This window comes from Delphinus delphis, unplaced genomic scaffold (genome assembly GCF_949987515.2).
Source record: "Delphinus delphis unplaced genomic scaffold, mDelDel1.2 scaffold_399, whole genome shotgun sequence".
NCBI classification, from domain to species: Eukaryota; Metazoa; Chordata; class Mammalia; order Artiodactyla; family Delphinidae; genus Delphinus; species Delphinus delphis.
The window spans coordinates 60,920-80,319 of NW_027193020.1; the positions used below are offsets into that span (position 1 = coordinate 60,920).

The 19,400-nt window shown below is 36.0% G+C and overlaps 1 pseudogene; it reads left to right on the forward strand.

Annotated features, from left to right (window-relative positions):
- Positions 1 to 18,901: 18,901 nt before the first annotated feature.
- Positions 18,902 to 19,174, forward strand: LOC132419356 (non-histone chromosomal protein HMG-17 pseudogene; annotated as a pseudogene).
- The last annotated feature ends 226 nt before the right edge of the window (positions 19,175 to 19,400 follow it).

A 19,400-nucleotide genomic window follows, 5' to 3' on the forward strand; every position in this document is an offset into this window, starting at 1 on the left:
CAGGGAATTTAAAACAACTATAATTAATAATATGTTAAAGTATCTAATGGAAAAGATAGACAACATGCAATATTAAATAGATAATTTAAGTAGAGAGATTAAAAACTATAAGAAAGAATCAAATAAAGTGCTAGAGATAAAATGAAGAATACCTTTATTTTATTTAAGTTTAAGATAATTTGTTATTTTTTAGTCTGTTCTGCTTTTTTTCTTGCCATAATAATGTTTACAGTGTCTTTTTAAGCTAATCAATATTCTCAAAACAGCTATGAAAGAATCAGTAAACTTGAAGATAGGTCAATAGAAATTATACAAATTCAAATACAAAGAAAAGGGCTTCCCTGGTGGTGCAGTGGTTGAGAGTCCACCTGCTGATGGAGGGGACACGGGTTCGTGCCCCAGTCTGGGAAGATCCCACATGCTGCAGAGTGGCTAGGCCTGTGAGCCATGGTCGCTGAGCCTGCGCATCCGGAGCCTGTATTCCGCAATGGGAGAGGCCCCAACAGTGAGAGGCCCCAACAGTGAGAGGCCCATGTACCGCAAAAAAAAAAAAAAAAAAAAAAAAAGAAAAAAGTGAGAAAAACACAATAGAACATTCAAGAGCTGTGGGGACAATATCAAACAGTGTAATATATGTATAATTGAAATTCCATAATGAAAAGAAAGAGAAAGTAGACCGGAATTAATATTTGAAGAAATAATGGTTGTGAATTAACCAAATCAGTGACAGAACACTAAGCCACAGAACCAAGAAGTTTAGAGAACACCAAGGAAGGTAAATGCCAGCACACACACACAAACACACATATCTAGGCACATGATATTCAAACTCCTGAAAAACAAAGAGAAAATCTTAAAGCCAGCCATAGAAAAAAAGACACATTGCCTTCAAAAGAATAAAGATAAATTAAAGCAGAATTCTCAAACAAGAAGACAATTGAGTGACATCTCTAACTTGTTGAAAGAAAAAACCCCAAATTGTCAAACCAATATCCTATATCCAACACAAGTACCCTTCAAATATGAAGGCTTGACTTTCATTTACAGCTCAAATATGGAGAGATATAGAAAATAACTGGGTAAACAATATATTAATGACTTTATGTAATTTCAACATAGAGCTGAATTCACAGAACCAATAGCCATGCCAAAATTTAGAGAGGGACCTTCACTGAGACACAATGACCTGATAAAGGAAGTTTCCCAGTATTTTGCAAGCTTTTGGAGGAACTCCACCAAGCCCTGAAAATGAGGGCCAAGAAGAACGTGGAGAAATCACCTCCCACCCTTATATTGCTGACTGGGGCAAGGAAAGTCCAAGTCACTGGGAAATCTGCCCAGGTCCTTTTACTTTACAGAACAAAACTCTTAATTAGAAGGGTGCAGAATATCCCCTGGGGGCACTAGTGAAATACCAGTGTGGCTGGAGGAATAGAACTGTGCCCAGATCCCGGTCCACAATCTCACCTAGGTAAAATATAAAATGAAGCCCTTAATCTGTAGGGGGAAGGTCCTCAAGCTGTAGACAGATAATATTGGTGGATATCTGCTTTAGCTGGGGGAAAGAAATGAGGATGATATAAACTCCAGGCTTTCAAGAGTAATACAAAAGCCTGTGAAAGCCACATCACTGAGAGATAGGCTCACTGTGTTCTCCAAATACTGAAGCATAATGAGAACATTACATAATACCCCGCAGTTCCCCACACCCTATCACCACAGTAAAAAGTATTCAGTAATAACAGTGGGTTACAGCTAGGAGGTCTTCAAGAGACAGAATCTATCTTGGGATCAGGATAAAGAAAATGCTGAAAACCAATGTGGGAGGAAAAAACAATACCACTAGAGGAATTTCAAGCCTCTACTATCCATGGCAACAGTAAATTTCAGCACTGGTAGCCATAGTAAGAAAAAACTTCAAATAGAATAAAACTTCTGCCTAGCTTAACACAAATCCCCATATCAGAGGCTTATTTCCTCCATATCTAATAACCTAAAAAAAATGTCAGTCTTGCAACAAGAATTTACAGTGGATTTTAAAAGTTAAAATAAAACAATGGGTGAAGGGAGTCAAAATGAAAAAAAGAGAAACAGAAAAATTACAATGTGAAGAAACAAACCAATTATCAGAACCAGACTCATATATGCATGGATTTAGGAATTATCAGATGTAGAATTAAAAATAAGTATGATGAATGTGTTAAAAACTCTAACAGGAAAATTTGACCAGATGCAAGAGCAGATAGGCGATTTCAGAAGAGATATGGAAACTATAGGAACTCAAAGAAAATGGTGGAAATAGAAATATGTTAGCCCTTCCAACAAACAAAAGTCCAGGACCAGATGGCTTCACAGGTGAATTCTATCAAACCTTTAGAGAAGAGATAACACCCATAATTCTCAAACTCTTCCAAAAAATTGCAGAGGGAGGAACACTCCCAAACTCATTCTGCAAATTCACTATCACCCTGACACCAAAACCAGAAAAAGATGTCACAAAAAAAGAAAACTACAGACCAATATCACTGAAGAACATAGATGCAAAAACCCTCAACAAAATACGAGCAAACAGAATCCAACAGTACATTAAAAGGATCATACAGCATGATCAAGTGGGGTTTATCCCAGGAATGCAAGGATAATTCAGTATACACAAATCAGTCAATGTGATACACCATACTAACAAACTGAAGGATAAAAACCATATGATAATCTAAATAGATGCAGAAAAAGCTTTTGACATAATTCAACACCGATTTACGATAAAAACTTTCCAGTACGTGGGCATAGAGGGAACCTACCTCAACATAATAAAGGCCATATAAAACAAACCCACAGTTAACATCATTCTCAATGGTGAAAAACTGAAAGCATTTCCTCTAAGATAAGGAACAAGATGAGGATGTCCACTATTACTCTTACTCAACGTAGTTTTGGAAGTCCTACCCATGGCACTCAGAGAAGAAAAAAAATAAAATGAATCCAAATTAGAAAAGAAGAAGTAAATCTGTCACTTCAGGTGACATGATACTATACATAGATAATCGTAAAGATGCCACCAGAAAACTATAGAGATAACCAATGAATTGGGTAAATAGCAGAATACAAACTTAATAAACAGAAATCTCTTGCATTCCTATACACTAATGATGAAAAATCTAAAAGAGAAATTAAGGAAACACTCCCATTTACCATTGTAACAAAAAGAATAAAATATCTAGGAATAAACCTAACTAAGGGGACAAAAGACCTGTATGCAGAAAACTATAAGACACTGATGAAAGAAATTAAAGATGATACCAACAGATGGAGAGATATACCATGTTCTTGGATTGGAAGAATAAACATTGTGAAAATGACTATATTACCCAAAGCAATCTACAGATTCAATGCAATCCCTATCAAACTACCAATGGCATTTTTCACACTATTAGAACAAAAAATATCACAATTTGTATGGAAACGCATACAAATGCTTTTAGACCCTGAATAGCGAAAGCAATCTTGAGAAAGGAAAACGTAGCTGAAGGAATCAGGCTTCCAGACTTCAGACTATACTACAAAGCTACAGTACTCAAGACAGTATGGTACTGGCACAAAAATAGAAATATAGATCAATGGATAAGGTAGAACGCCCAGAAATAAACCCACACACATATGATCACCTTATCTTTGATCAAGGAGGCAAGCATATACAATGGAGAAAAGACAGCTTCTTCACTAAGTGGTGCTGTGAAAACTGGAGAGCTACATGTAAAAGAATGAAATTAGAACACTCCCTAACACCATGCACAAAAATAAACCCAAAATGGATTAAAGACCTAAATGTAAAGTCAAACACTATAAAACTCTTAGAGGAAAACAAAGGCAGAATCCTCTATGACATAAATCTCAGCAAAATCCTTTTTGACCCTCCTCTTAGAGAAATGGAAATAAAAACCAAAATAGACAAATGGGACCTAATAAAACTTAATAGCTTTTGCATCACAAAGGAAACCATAAGAAAGACGAAATGACAACCCTCAGAATGCACGAAAATATTTGCAAACGACTCAATGGACAAATAATTAATCTCCAAAATATACAAGCAGCTCACACAGCTCCATATCAAAAAAAGAAACAACCAAATCCAAAAATGAGCAGAAGACGTAAAGAGACATTTCTCCAAAGAAAATATGGAGATTGCCAACACACACATGAAAGGATGCTCAACATCACTAATCATTAGAGAAATGCAAATCAAAACTACAATGAGGTATCACCTCACACCAGTCTGAATGGCCATCATCAAAAAATCTACAAACAATAAATCCTGAAGAGGGTGTGGAGAAAAGGGAACCCTCTTGCACTGTTGTGGGAATGTAAATTGATACAGCCCCTATGGAGGACAGTATGGAGATTCCTTAAAAAACTAAAAATAGAACTACCATATGACACAGCAATCCCACTACTAGGCATATACACTGAGAAAACCATAATTCAAAAAGAGTCATATACCGCAAGGTTCATTGCAACTCTATTTACCATAGCCAGGACATGAAAGCAACCTAAGTTTCCACCGACAGAGGACTGGATAAAGAAGATGTGGCACATATATACAATGGGATATTACTCAGTCATACAAAGAAACACAATTTAGTTATTTGTAGTGTGGTGGATGGACATAGAGTCTGTCATACAGAGTGAAGTAAGCCAGAAAGAGAAAAACAAATACCATATGCTAACACATATATATGGAATCTAAAAAAAAAAAGGTTCTGAAGAACCTAGGGGCAGTACAGGAATAAAGACGAAGACATAGAGAATGGACTTGAGGACACAGGGAGGGGAAATGTAAGCTTGGATGAAGTGAGAGAGTGGCATGGACATATATACACTACCAAATGTAAAATAGATAGCTAGTGGGAAGCAGCCGCATAGCACAGGGAGATCAGCTCTGTGCTTTGTGTCCATCTAGAGGGGTGTGGTAGGGATGGTGTGATGGAGATGAAAAAGGAAGGAGATATGGGGATATATGTGTATGTATAGCTGATTCACTTTGTTATAAAGCAGAAAGTAACACACCATTTTATAGCAATTATACTCCAACAAAGATGTTAAAAAAGATAACAAGTGTGGATAAATTGGAACCCTCATACAAAAAAAATAATAATAAGACTTCCTAACACCATACACAGAAATAAAGTCAAAATGGATTAAAGACCAAAATGTAAGACCAGACACTATAAAACTCTTATTGGAAAACATAGGAATAACACTCTTTGACATAAATCACAGCAAGATCTTTTTTGACCCAAGTCCTAGAGAAATGGAAATTAAAAAAAAAATGGGACCTAATGATACTTAAATGCTTTTGCACAGCAAATAAAACTATAAACAAGACAAAAAGACAACCCTCAGAATGGGAGAATATATTTGTAAATGAATCAACAGACAAAGGATTAATCTTGAAAATATATAAATAGCTCATGCAGTTCAATATTAAAGAAAACAACCAAATCAAAACTGTGTGGATGACCTAAATAGACATTTCTCTAAAGAAGACATACAGATGGCCAAGGGACACATGAAAAGCTGCTCAACCCCACTAATTTTTAGAGAAATGCAAATCAAATCTACAATGAGGTATCACCTCACACCAGTTAGAATGGGCAACATCAGAAAATCTACAACAACAAATGTTGGAGAGGGTGTGGAGAAAAGGGAACCCTCTTACACTGTTGGTGGGAATGTAAATTGATACAGCCACTACGGAGAACAGTATGGAGGTTCCTTAAAAAACTTAAAATAGAATTACCATATGACCCAGCAATCCCACTACTGGGCCTATACCCAGAGAAAACCATAATTCAAAAAGACACATGCACCCCAATGTTCATTACAGCACTATTTATAATAGCCATGTCACGGAAGCAACCTAAATGCCCATCGACAGATGAATGGATAAAGAAGATGTGGTACATTTATACAATGGAATACTACTCAGTCATAAAAAGGAATGAAGTTAAGTCACTTGTAGAGTCGTGGATGGATCTAGATACTGTCATACAGAGTTACATAAGTCAGAAAGAGAAAAACAAATATATATTAACATACATATTTGGAATGTAGAAAAATGGTACAGATGAACTTGTTTTCAAGGCACAAATAGAGACACAAATGTAGAGAGCTAACGTATGGACACCAAGGGGGGAAAGTGGGGCGAGGGGGATGAGCTGGGAGATTGGAATTGACATATATACATTAATATGTGTAAAATAGATTATTAATAAGAAAAAATAAAAAGCAACTAAAAAAAATGGTAGCAAATAAGAAGAATGCCTTTGGAAGAGTTGCCAGTAGATATACACAGCTAATGAATGAGTCAATGAATTTGAAAAGAGAACAATAGAAATTTCCCAAATTGTCATGCAAAAAAAACGGAGTGAAGATAAAATGAGAATAGGGAAATTGAGAGATGTGAGACAATATCGAATGGTGTAACACATATGTAACTGGAATTACATAAGGAGAAGAGAGAGTGGGGAAGAAGAAATATTTAAATAAATAATCGATGATATTTTCCCAAAATTAGTGACAGACACCAAACCACAGATCCAAGAAGCTCAGAGAATGAAAAACGTGATAAATACCAGACACACACACACACACACACACACACACACACACACACAGGCATATAATATTGAAACTACTGAAAAAAAAGACAAAATGAAACTTTGAGGTAACCAGAGAAAACAAACACTGTACCTACAGAGGAAGAAGAATAAGAGAGTAAATTCTCATCACAAACTGTGTTGTGGGTTGAATTGTCCCCCCCTCCCCTGCCAGTTATGATGAAGGCCAAACCCTAGTACCTGTGAATGAATGTGACCTTATTCAGAGTCTTTACAGATATAAACAAGTTAATATCAGGCTATACTCGATCAGGGTGGGTCCTAATGCAATATGACTAGTATCGTTATAAAAAGAGAAAACAGGGACTCGGGGAGAACACCATGTGACAAGATTGCAGTGGTGCAGCTGCAAGCCAAGGAATACAAAAGATTTCTGGCCACCACCAGAAGGTATAAAGAAGCAAGGAAGGATTCTATCCAGTGTCTCAGAATAAGTATGGCCTTTCTGACAACTTGATTTTGGACTTCTAGGTTCCAGAACTGAGAGAGAATAAATTTCTGTTGTTTATAGCCACCCAGTGTATGGTACTTTTTGCAGCAGTCCTAGGAAACTAATACACCTTGCAAGAAAGGAGACATTGGAGTGACATATAAATATTGAAAAAAATTTCAACCAAGAGTTCTATATCTCACAAAATTATCTTTCAAAGTTGAAAAGAAATTACATTCTCAGGCAAACAAATATTGATGAAATCCACTGCCTGCAGATTTACCCCACAAGAAATGCCTAAGGAAGTTTTTTAGGCAGAAGAAGTGGAATACAAGTCTGTAAATTAGGTGTACACAAAGAAATGAAGAGCATCAGAAATGGAATAAATGAATGTAATATATAATACTTTGTTTAAACTGCTGCATAGTATAATTGTGTAAAGCAAACACAGTACTGAGCATTTATAGCATATGTTAAATGTATGACATCAGTGTTGCAAGGAATGGAAAGGAAGAATTTTTATAAGATCCTTTAAATATTCGCAAATTGGTATGTTATTTAAGCATGGGCTCAGGTTATTTAACAATGTATATCATAAACCCTAGAATAACCACTAAAATAGTTTTTAAAAGAGGGGCAAATAGTAACTCTATTTATGACATGAAATGAAATAGTATAAAAGGCATGATTAAAATCAAAGAAGGCAGAAAAAGAGGAAAAAAGAAATAAAAACAAATACAATGAATAAGAAAAAGCTAGAAAGATGGCATATTTAAATCAAACTGTATCAATAATCACATTAAAGTGAGTGGACTGAACACATAAGAGTTCAAGACAAATAAAAACACCTAACATTATGCTGTCTAAACATTATGCTGTCTAAAAGAAACACATATTAATGTAAAGATGCAGATTGAGCACTTGTAAATATATCAGGAATAATTTACCATGTAAACACTAACCAAAAGAAATCTGGAGCAGGGCTTCCCTGGTGGCACAGTGTGTGGGAATCTGCCTGCCAATGCAGGGGACACAGGTTTGATCCCTGTCCTGGGAAGATTCCCACATGCCATGGAGCAACTAAGCCCGTGTGCCACAACTACTGAGCCTGCACTCTAGAGCCCGTGCTCTGCAACAAGAGATGCCACGACAATGAGAAGTCCGTGCACCACTCGCTGCAGCTAGAGAAAGCCCACACACAGAACAAAGACCCAACACAGACAAAAACAAAAAAATAAATGAATTTATTTTTTTTAAAAAAGAGAAATCTGGAGCAGCTATATTAAATGTGGACAAAGTATACTCCAGAACAGGTAAGCCTACCATTCCAAGAGGAATGTTGCATAATTAAAAAGGAGCCCATGCTTCAAAAAGACATAACAATCCTAAACATGCGTGTACCTAACCACAGGACTTTAAAATATGTGAGATTAAAACTGAAAAGAGAATTAGACAAATGCACAATTATAGCTGGATACTTCAACATGACTTTCTAAATAATTGATAAATAAATAGACAGAAAATCCACAAGGATAAATGGCCTGACAGCATTCTCAACTAACTTAATAACTGACTTTTATAAAACACTCCATCCAAAAGCAGCAGACCACACATTCTACTCAAACGAACATAGAACATTTACCAAGGTAGAACATATTTTGGACTACACAACAAATAATTTTAAAAGAAGAAAAAATTGTAATGTGAATCCTTTGAAAATATGGAATTAAACAAAATTCAGGAAAAGAAATATATCTTGAAAATGCCCATATATATGGAAATTAAACAATAAACTTGTAACACATGGATCAAGGAGAAGAGCAAGTAACAAGCAAAATAAACACTATTTTGAACAAAATGAAAATACAATATTTCAAATTTTGTGAAACAAAGCTTAGAGGGAAATGTATAGCACTAAGGGTATATGATAGAAAAGAAAAAATATATATATAAAAATTTAAAAACCCTAACAGTTCATCCTAGTAAACTAGAAAGAAAGAGAAAACTAAACCTAAGACAAGCAGAAAGAAAATAATAAAAATTAGAGGAGAAATCAATGAAAATGAAAACAGGAAAACAATAGAGAATCAAAAAGATCAAAAGCTGGTTCTTTGACAAGATTAATAATTTGATAAAGTTCTAGCCAAAACAACAACACAACAAAAAGAGAGAGGGAGAAAGAAAGACACATAATAACAATGTCAGGAATAAAAGAGAAGACATCACTACTCATCACATAGACGTTAAGTAGATAGAAATGGAAAACTATGAACAAGTCTATGCCAGTAAATTTGTCAACTTTAGTGAATTGGACCAATTTCATAAAAAAATAATAAGTACCAAAGCTCACTAAAGAAGAGAGAGGTAACCTGAATATCCCTGGATTTATTTTTAAAAATTGAATGTGTAGTAAAAATCTTGCAAAAAATAAAGGAAATTTCAGGTCCAGATGGTTTCACTAGTGAATTTTACCAAACCATGAAAGCAAAAAACAACATTAATTCTCTATATTTATTCCCAGAAAGAAGAAAAAAGAACATCTCTCAATTATTTTATAAGGTCAGCTTCACCCTATGTTAAAACCAGACAAGGACATAACATATTAAGAAAATTACAAATTAAGATCTCTCAGGAATACAGACACAAAAATTCTTAATGAAATATTAGCAAACAGAATTCAGTAATATATGCAACAGATAGTACATCATCATCAAGTGGTGTTCATCCCAGTAATGCAAACTGGCTCAATATTGAAAAACAAACCAATGCTAATAATTAATTTTTTAAAAAAACATATAATCATACCAATAGGTGCTGAAAAACCTTTTGAAAAAAATTTAGCATCCATTCACAATAAAAATTCTTTGGAATGGAATTATGTCAGCAAGTTGGCAGAATGGGAAGTCCCAGTCTTTGTGCTCCCACAGAAACACTAACTTAACAGTGATATATGGACCAAAATACCTTTATGAGAGGTCAAAATGCAATTAAGAAGTTTCTGTGCCACAAACAAGCACAAAACTGAGAACAGCCACATAGAAATGGGTAAGAAGAAGAATTTCACTTTACCTACAACAGCTTCTCCCTTAAAGCAGAACAACTCAGTGCCAAGAGAGATCACATTGGCCTATGACTTTTCCCTGGGGTAGGCATACACCAATGTTCCTGGCCTATTGGTGCAGTGCCCAAAGTGTGATTTACTGTCTCACATCAAGGGAGCATTGAAGGAATGGCCATAGTTTGGACTCCTGGGGCAGCTACAAAGGAAAAGAGGTGGGAAGCTTTCTGTGGCCTAGCAAGGACCTGTGATAATCAGAGGAGGCACAGAACTTGAGGATTCCCCTCCAGGAGGGAGATAAAGGAATGGAGCATGCATTCAACATCCCTGTTTTCAGTGTAATCTTTAAGGGTCTGGATTCTTCTTACCTCACTCATATGCTGACAGAACTGTCATAGGTTGGACATCTGGGGGTGGCTAAGAACAAAGGAAAATGAGTGGAATGGATTATAGCAGTCTGGCATGGCTCTGGAAAACTGGGATAAGGAGCAGAACCTGAGTCTTTTCTTCTTGGATGGAGAGAGAGAGGTGAAGTGTTTCTCCAAAATCCTGGTCTTTCAGTGGGCTACCTGAAGGGTCAGTTTCTGTTGCACCTCACCTGGGATGCTGATAAAATTGGAATAGTTTGGTGGGGACAGCTAAGAACAAAGGAAAAGGGTGGGCAGCTTGCTGTTTCAGAGGCTCTCAGAATTTCTAGACAGGCTGATTGATGAAGCTTTTTCCTTGTCAAAGCCAGTATGTAAAGCATGGGAGAGGTACCTGTTTCCTCAAATGCAGACACCAATGCAAAAATACATGACACTAAGAATCAGGGAAACATGACACTATCGAAGAAAAAAATCTCTAGTATCCAACCCTAAAGAAATGGAAATCTGTGAATTGCCTGACAAAGAATTCCAACTAATCACCTTAAAGAAGCTCAGTGAGCTACAATAGAACACAGACAACTAAACAAAATTAGGAAAACAATACCTGTACAAAATGAGAATGACAAAGAGAAACAATTTAAAAAAGAATAAAATTCTGTAGTTGAATACAATAACTAAACTGAAACATTCACTAGAGGGGTTTAACATCAAAGTTGATCAATCAGAAGAAAAAATTAACAAGCTAGAAGTGAGGTCATCAGAAATTATCCGGTCAGAGGAACAAATAATAATAATAATAACAATAATAATGAAAAAGAAAGAAGACAGCCTCAGGGATTTTGGGGACACCATTAAGCAATTTATATATGCATTATGGAAATTGAAGGAGGTGAAGAAAAAGAGAAAAGATCAGAAAGTTTATTTAAGGAAATAACGACAGAAAACACCCAAACTTGGTGAGGGAAATAAACATCCAGATACATGAAGCTCAAAGGATCTCATGAGCCCCAAAATAGCGACACCAAAACACATTATAATCAAATTATCAAAAGTTAATAATAGAGAATTTTGAAAGCAGCCAGAAAAAAGCAACTCATCATGTACAAGGGGACTTCCATAAGAATATTAGTGGATTTCTGAAAAGAAACTTTTCAAGACAGAAGGGGTTGGGATGATATACTCAACGTGCTGAAAGAAAAAAATACCAACCAAGTATTATACACTTGGCAAAGTTTTCCTTCAAATATGAAGGAGAGATTAAGACTTGCTCAGACATGGGCTTCCCTGGTGGCACAGTGGTTGAGAGTCTGCCTGCCGATGCAGGGGACATGGGTTCATACCCCGGTCCAGGAAGATCCCACATGCTACAAAATGGACCACCACTTTTAATTGTAGTATAAAAGGTAAAATACATAAGTATTAAGAATAACTATAACTACAAAAATATGTTAATGGATATACAAGATAAAATATGTGAAATCAATAATGTAAAGTGTTTGTGAGGCGTGAGAAGTAAAAGTGTAGAGTTTTTGTCTGTAATTGAAGTTGAATTGTTAGCTTAACAGCAAAAGCAGTTCTAAGAGGGAAGTTTATAGTGGTAAATACCTACATTAAGAAAAAAGAAATATCTCAAGTAAACATTCTAACTTATAGAAAGAAGAATAAACTAAGCCCCAAATTAGCAGAAGCAGAGAAGAATAAAGATTAGAGCAGAAATAAATGAAAGACACTAGGGAAAAAAAGATGGATAAAATTAATAGTTTTTCTGAAAGAAAAACAAAATTGACAAACCCCTAACGAGACTAAGAAACAGAAAAGAGAGAAGACTAGAATAAATACAATTATAGGAGGGGCGTCCAAGATGGTGGCATAGGAAGACACTGAGTTCACGTCCTCCCATGGACACACTGAATATATACCTACATATAGAGCAATTCCTCTTGAAGAAGACCTGAGGGCTGAATGAACAGTTACTGCACATAAACGGACCACACAGAAATGGGTAGGAGAGATGAAGACCCGGTATTCATGGGAACACAACCCTTGACTCAGCAATCTGGGAAAGGATATTTATTAGGAGCCAAATGCAGACTCACCTGCCCTGGGATACAGTGAAAAAACAGCAGTTTAAAAGACAGCTAGGCAATAGGGGAAGGAAATCCATTTACTAACCTTAGACCATCTGTCAAATAGGCAGGGAAATCCTGGAGCACTTCCAGGGTCAGAGGCACTGGCAAGTGCCATTATAGAGGCCCTTGGGTCTCCCACCATCACTTGCCCACTCCAGCCCCATCCACTGAGCCAAAGTAGCCTCAGGCTCTGTGTTCCCCAGGGGTTGCCTCCAGCCCAGGCCCACTTCTGCCCCAGCTTCCCCACCAAGGTGGCTTTGGGTGGAGTACTCCCCAGGAACTTCCCCCAAACTGTGCCGGATCCAACTCAAGCTGGCCTGCCAAAGCTACCTGGTTCAAGCAGTCTACACAGGAGCCACTCCCAAACAAGGCCATTCCTTCAAGACCAGGGGAGATATCTCTTTTGCCTAATTCATAGAGGCAAAAATTGAAAGTCAGACAAAACAAAGAGAGAGAGGACTATGTTCCCCAAAAAAGATCAAAATAAAATACCCAGAAAAAAAAACCTAATGAAATGGAGATAAGTACTTTACCTGATAAAGAGTTCAAAGAAACAGTCATAAGTTTACAGACTGAACTTAGGAGAAGAACCCAGTGAGAACTTCCTCAAAGACTTAGAAAATGTAAGAAAGAAGCAATCAGAACTGAAGACTACAACTAAAATTTTAAAAACACACTAGGAATAAACAGCAGATTAGATAATGCAGAAGAATGAACAAGTGATATGGAAGATAGAATAGTGAAAATCACTCAATCAGAAAAGCAAAAAAGAGAAAGAATTTTTTTAAATGAGGAGAGTTTAAAGGATGTCTGGAACAACAGCAAGCATTCTAACATTCACATTATAGGGATCCCAGCAGGAGAAGAGAGAGAGAAAGGAATAGAAAATTTATTTGAAGAAATAATGGCTGAAAAATTCCCTAACCTGGGGAAGAAAATAGACATCCAGATACATGAAGAACAGAGAGTCCCATAGAAGAACAGTGAACCCAAAGAGATCCACACCAAGACACATTATAATTAAAGTGGTAAAAGTTAAAGATATAAGGAGAATCTTAAAGGCAGCAAAAGGAAAACAACTAACCACACACAAGAGGAACCCCATAAGAGTATCAGCTAATTTTGCAGCAGAAACTTTACAGGCTGGAAGGGAGTGGCAGGATATATTTAAAGTGCTGAAAGAAAGAAAGAAAAAATACATACATCGTAGAATACTCTATCTGGCAAGGTTATCATTCAGAATTGAAGGAGAGATAAAGAGTTTCCCTGACAAGCAAAAACTAAAGGAGATCACCACTAAACCAGCCTTACAAGAAATGTTAGAAGGTCTTCTTTAAGAATAAAAGAAAAGGTCACAACTAAAAATAATAAGATATATGAATGGAAAAATCTCACTGGTGCAGGCAAATATATGGTAAAGGCAGTGGATCAACTACTTTAAAAGCCAGCACAAAGGTTAAAAACCAAAAGTAGTACAGTTGACCATAACAATAATAAGTAGTTAAGGGAGCCACAAAATAAAAAGATGTAAAATATGATATCAAAAATATAAAACGTTAGAGAGGGGGGAGTAAAAATATAATACTTTTAGAATGCCTTTAAATTTAAGAGACTATAAGCTTAAAATAAATAACCATATATACATGTCAATATACATGAACTTCACAATAACCATGAACCAAAAACCTACAATGAATACACAAAAAGTAAAGAGAAAGGAATCCGAACATAACACTAAAGGAGTCTATGAAACCACAAAGTAAGAAACCAAAAGAGAAAGACAGGAATAAAAAATAATGACAAATGCCTCTCACCCCCAGAAAACAATTAACAAAATGGCAATAAGTACATACATATCAATAATTACTTTAAATGTAAATGGACTAAATGCTCCAATCAAAAGACACAGCATAGCTGAACAGATAAAAAAAGACCCATTTATGTGCTGCCTACAAGGGCCCACCTCAGGCACACATTCATTGAAAGTGGAGGGATGGCGAGAGAGAGTCATGGACATATACACACTAACAAACGTAGTAAGGTAGATAGCTAGTGGGAAGCAGCCGCATGGCACAGGGATATTGGCTCGGTGCTCTGTGACAGCCTGGAGGGGTGGGATAGGGAGGGTGGGAGGGAGGGAGACGCAAGAGGGAAGAGATATGGGAACATATGTATATGTATAACTGATTCACTTTGTTATAAAGCAGAAACTAACACACCATTGTAAAGTAATTATACCCCAATAAAGATGTTAAAAAAAAATAAATAAATAAAATTTTCTTTTAAATTAAAAAAAAAAAAAAGAAAGTGGAGGGATGGAAACAGATATTCCATGCAAATGGAAAATAAAGCTGGGTTAGCAGTACTCATATCAGACAAAATAAACTTTGAAACAAGACTGTAACAAAAGACAAAGAAGGGTGTTACATAATGGTAAAGGGGTTGACCCAACAAGAGGATTTAACATTTGTAAACATTTATGCACCCAATATTAGAGCACCTAAATATATAAAACAAATATTAACAGAAATAAGATAATACAATACAATAGTAGTAGGGGACTTTAATACTCCACTTACATCAATGGAGACATCACTGAGACAGGAAAACAATAAGGAAACACTGGCCTTGAATGACACAGCAGACCAAATGGACTTATAGCTATATAGAGAACATTCTATCCAAAAGCTGCAGAATACACATTCTTTTCAACTGTACACGGAGCATTCTCCAGGATATATCCCATGCTAGGCCACAAAACAGGTCTCAATAAATTTAAGAAGATTGAAATCATATCAAGCATCTTTTCCAACACAAATGTATGAAACTAGAAATCAACTACAAGAAGAAAACTGCAAAAAACACAAACATGTGGAGACTAAACAACATGCTACTAAACAATTAATATGTCAATGAAGAACTCAAAGAGGAAATAAAAGATAACTTGACACAAATGAAAAGGGAAACACCACAATCCAAAATCTATGGGATGCAGCAAAAGCAGTTCTAGAAGAGAAGTTCAAACCAATAGATGTCTATTGGTCTATTTTCTTGTTTCTCAAGAAACAAGAAAAATCTCAAATAATCAACCTAAATGTACATTTAAAAGAACTAGAGGGACTTCCCTGGTGGCGCAGTGGTTGAGAGTCTGCCTGCCGATGCAGGGGACACGGGTTCGTGCCCCGGTCTGGGAAGATCCCACATGCCGCAGAGTGGCTGGGCCCGTGAGCCATGGTCACTGAGCCTACGCGTCCAGAGCCTGTGCTCCAAAATGGGAGAGGCCACCACAGTGAGAGGCCCCCGTACCGCAAAAATAAATAAATAAATAAAGAAAGAACTAGAAAAAGAAAAACAAGTAAAGACCAAAATTAGAAGGAAGGAAATAATAAACATGAGAGTGAAAATAAATTAAATAGAGATAAAAAATAGAAAAGATCAATGAAACTAAGAGGTGGTTCGTCAACCACCTCTTTTATCTTTAACTTTTATCTTGAAGTTTTATCTTCAAGATAAAAAAAATTGACAAATTTGTATGATCCTTTTGGGGTGGGTGGGATGAATTGAGAGATTGGGATTGACATATATACACTATTGATACTATGTATAAAATAGATAACTAATGAGAACCTACTGTATAGCACAGGGAACTCTACTCAGTGCTCTGTGGTGACCTAAATGAGAAGCAAATCCAAGAAAGAGGGGATAGATGTATACATAAAGCAACTATACTGCAATAAAATATAAATAAAAATAAAATAGTTATTTTAAAATGAGGGGTGGAAATCGGATCCTTGTGGGTCTTTAGTATTCTCCTAAGTAATTTTAGCTTCCTTCTGTAGACCATGGAAAGGCACTGAGTTATTGTGAGTAAAGGAGCGAGAGGTTTAGATCTGAGTTTTAAGAAGGTAATGCTGGAAATTAGTAGGCTCCTAAAAGTATTTGTTAACTGAATGGAGAAAATGATGGCTAAAGATTAGGGGATCAGATAAAAGGTACTGTTACTATTTGGAAAATAATGGAAGATAAGGTGGAAGACCTCTCATTCAATGAAATCAGGGACTGAATTTGATCAGTCATTTGCTTTAACAAGCAAGGAATTAAGAAAAGATATATACATTTACCTTAGAGATTATAGTTTTAACCTGAGACGTATATGAGTACACTCATCCAGCAATTGTATAATACAGTGCCAAGGCCCTTCCTCTGAGTATAAGTCTGCTAATTGGAATTGTACCATTTTTCTTGCATGAGCCACACTCATATTTCTATTTCTTTAAATTGCAGCAAAGAGCAATCAAGTGCAGAATCTTAAAGACATGTTTATGAACTTTTCCCAATTATGTTTGGTTCACCTTTCTCATACTTATTTGAATTATAATATTTTCAGCCACTCACTCTCACCAAGTCTTCCAAAGAATTACAACTTAGTTTTCATAGGAACAGCTCTCTTACACACTCAGGTTTCATTGGTTTACATAATATTTAATTAAATACTATAACATAATGAAAAGTACAACTGCATTGACTGGCTTGTGGAAAAAATACAACTGTTTCTTGGTAAAAACATACAACTAAATTGTTGGGACCAGGAAAGTTCAATGTACCAGACAATCTCCTACTAGTCTCCAATGATGAGTGTGAAAGAGGATTGGAAAGTATTGTTAATGAGGTGATTTGACTAATTGGGGATTGGCTAACAGAGCTTCCATTGTGATGATGTGAGCAAGAGCAACAACAGTGGAAAAAGACAGGAGAGGACAAATTGAAAAGACATCAAGACACAGTTTTGGAAATAAACAGGCTTGAGTTCAAATTCTGACTTCATCACTTAGCTGTGAACCTCAAAGTTTCTGTTTTCTTACATGTAAAACAAGAATAATGCAGTGTAGTGAAAGACTGATTGGGAAAACACAGCTTATGTACTTAGAAATGTGCCTGGCATAAGTAAGTAGAATGATATTGTCAGTAGAATTTTATGATGAATTGATAAAAGTGAAGACTCAAAGATGATTCTCTACTGTCTACCTTGCCTGAATAAAAGATAATAAGATAAAAAATATAATACCACTAACTGAAGGATGAGAAATGGGAGAGGAGTTAAACATGTTTTCAGGCTGAGGGGAAGGAACTAGCAGCAAGAGAAATTTTTTTTAAAATTAGAAGTTAAAAGTGGTTTTCTCTGTTTAAAAAAAATTGACAAACTTGTAGACAGACTCATCAAGAAAAAAAAGAGCCCAAACCAATAATATCAGAAATGAAAGAAAAGAAATTACCACCAACACCACAGAAATACAAAAGATCATAAAATAATACTGTGAAAAATTATATGCCAAGAAATTAGACAACCTAGCAGAAATGGATAAATTTCTAGAAACATACTATCTTCTAAGAATGAATCGTGAAGCAAGAGAAAATCTGAAAATCACAATTACTAGCAAGGAAATTGAATCAGTAATCAAAAAACTTCAAAAAACCCCAAAAGCTCCAAAAACACCCAGATGGCTTACAGGTGAATTCTACAAAATATTTAAAGAAGAGTTAACACCCATCCTTCTCAGATTATTCCAAAAAATTGAAGAGGAAGAAACACTTCCAAACTCATTCTATTAGGTCAGCATTACCCTGATACCAAATCAGACAAAGACACTATTAAGAAAGAAAATTATACGCCAATATCCCAGATGAACACAGAAGCAAAAAACCTCAACAAAATATTAGCAAAATGAATTCAACAATACATTAAAAGGATCATATACCATGATCAAGTGAGATTTATTTCAGGGATGTAAAAATGGTTTAACATCAGTAGATCAGTGTAATACACCACATTAACAAAACAAAAGATAAAACTCACATGAATATCTTAATAGATGCAGAAAAAGCTTTTGACAAAATTCAACATCCATTCATGATAAAAACTCTCCACAAAGTGAGTATAGAGGGAACATACCTCAATATAACAAAGACCATATATTATAAACCCACAGTTAATATCATACCCATTAGTGAAAAGGAAAGCTTTCCCTCTAAGGTCAGGTGCAAGACAAGGATGCCCACTCTTACCACTTTTATTCAGCATATTATTAGATGTCTTAGCCACAGCAGTTAGGCAAGAAAAAGAAAGAAAATCTAGCCAGGAGCAGTGCAAAAAAGAGACAAGAGCGATCCCTGGACCGACCAAAGCCCATGCACCACTGTATTCCTGTGTTCATTGCCTACATCTCACTGTCGTTGCGACCATGCCCAAGAGAAATGCTGAAGGGGATGCTAAAGGAGATAAAGCCAAGGTGAAGGACAAACCACAGAGAAGATCTGCAAGGTTATCTGCTAAACCTGCTCCTCCAAAGCCAGAGCCCAAGCTTAAAAAGGCCCCTGCAAAGAAGGGAGAGAAGGTACCCAAAGGGAAAAAGGGGAAAGTTGATGCTGACAAGGATGGGAATAACCCTGCAAAAAGTAGAAATGTCATAACAGACCAGGTACAGAAAGCTGAAGGTGCTGGAGATGCCAAGTGAAGTGTGTGCATTTTTGATAACTGTGTACTTCTGGTGACAGTAGTTTGAAATACTATTTTTTTATCAAGTTTTATAAAAATTCAGAATTTTGTTTTACTTTTTTTAAAGCTATGTTGTTAGCACACAGAACATTTAATTGTTGTTTTTTTGGGAAGGGCATGTGGGATGTGGGGGAAAAAACACCTTTCCTGTCCAGTTTTGAAACACTTCCTCTTGGTTCCCAGGA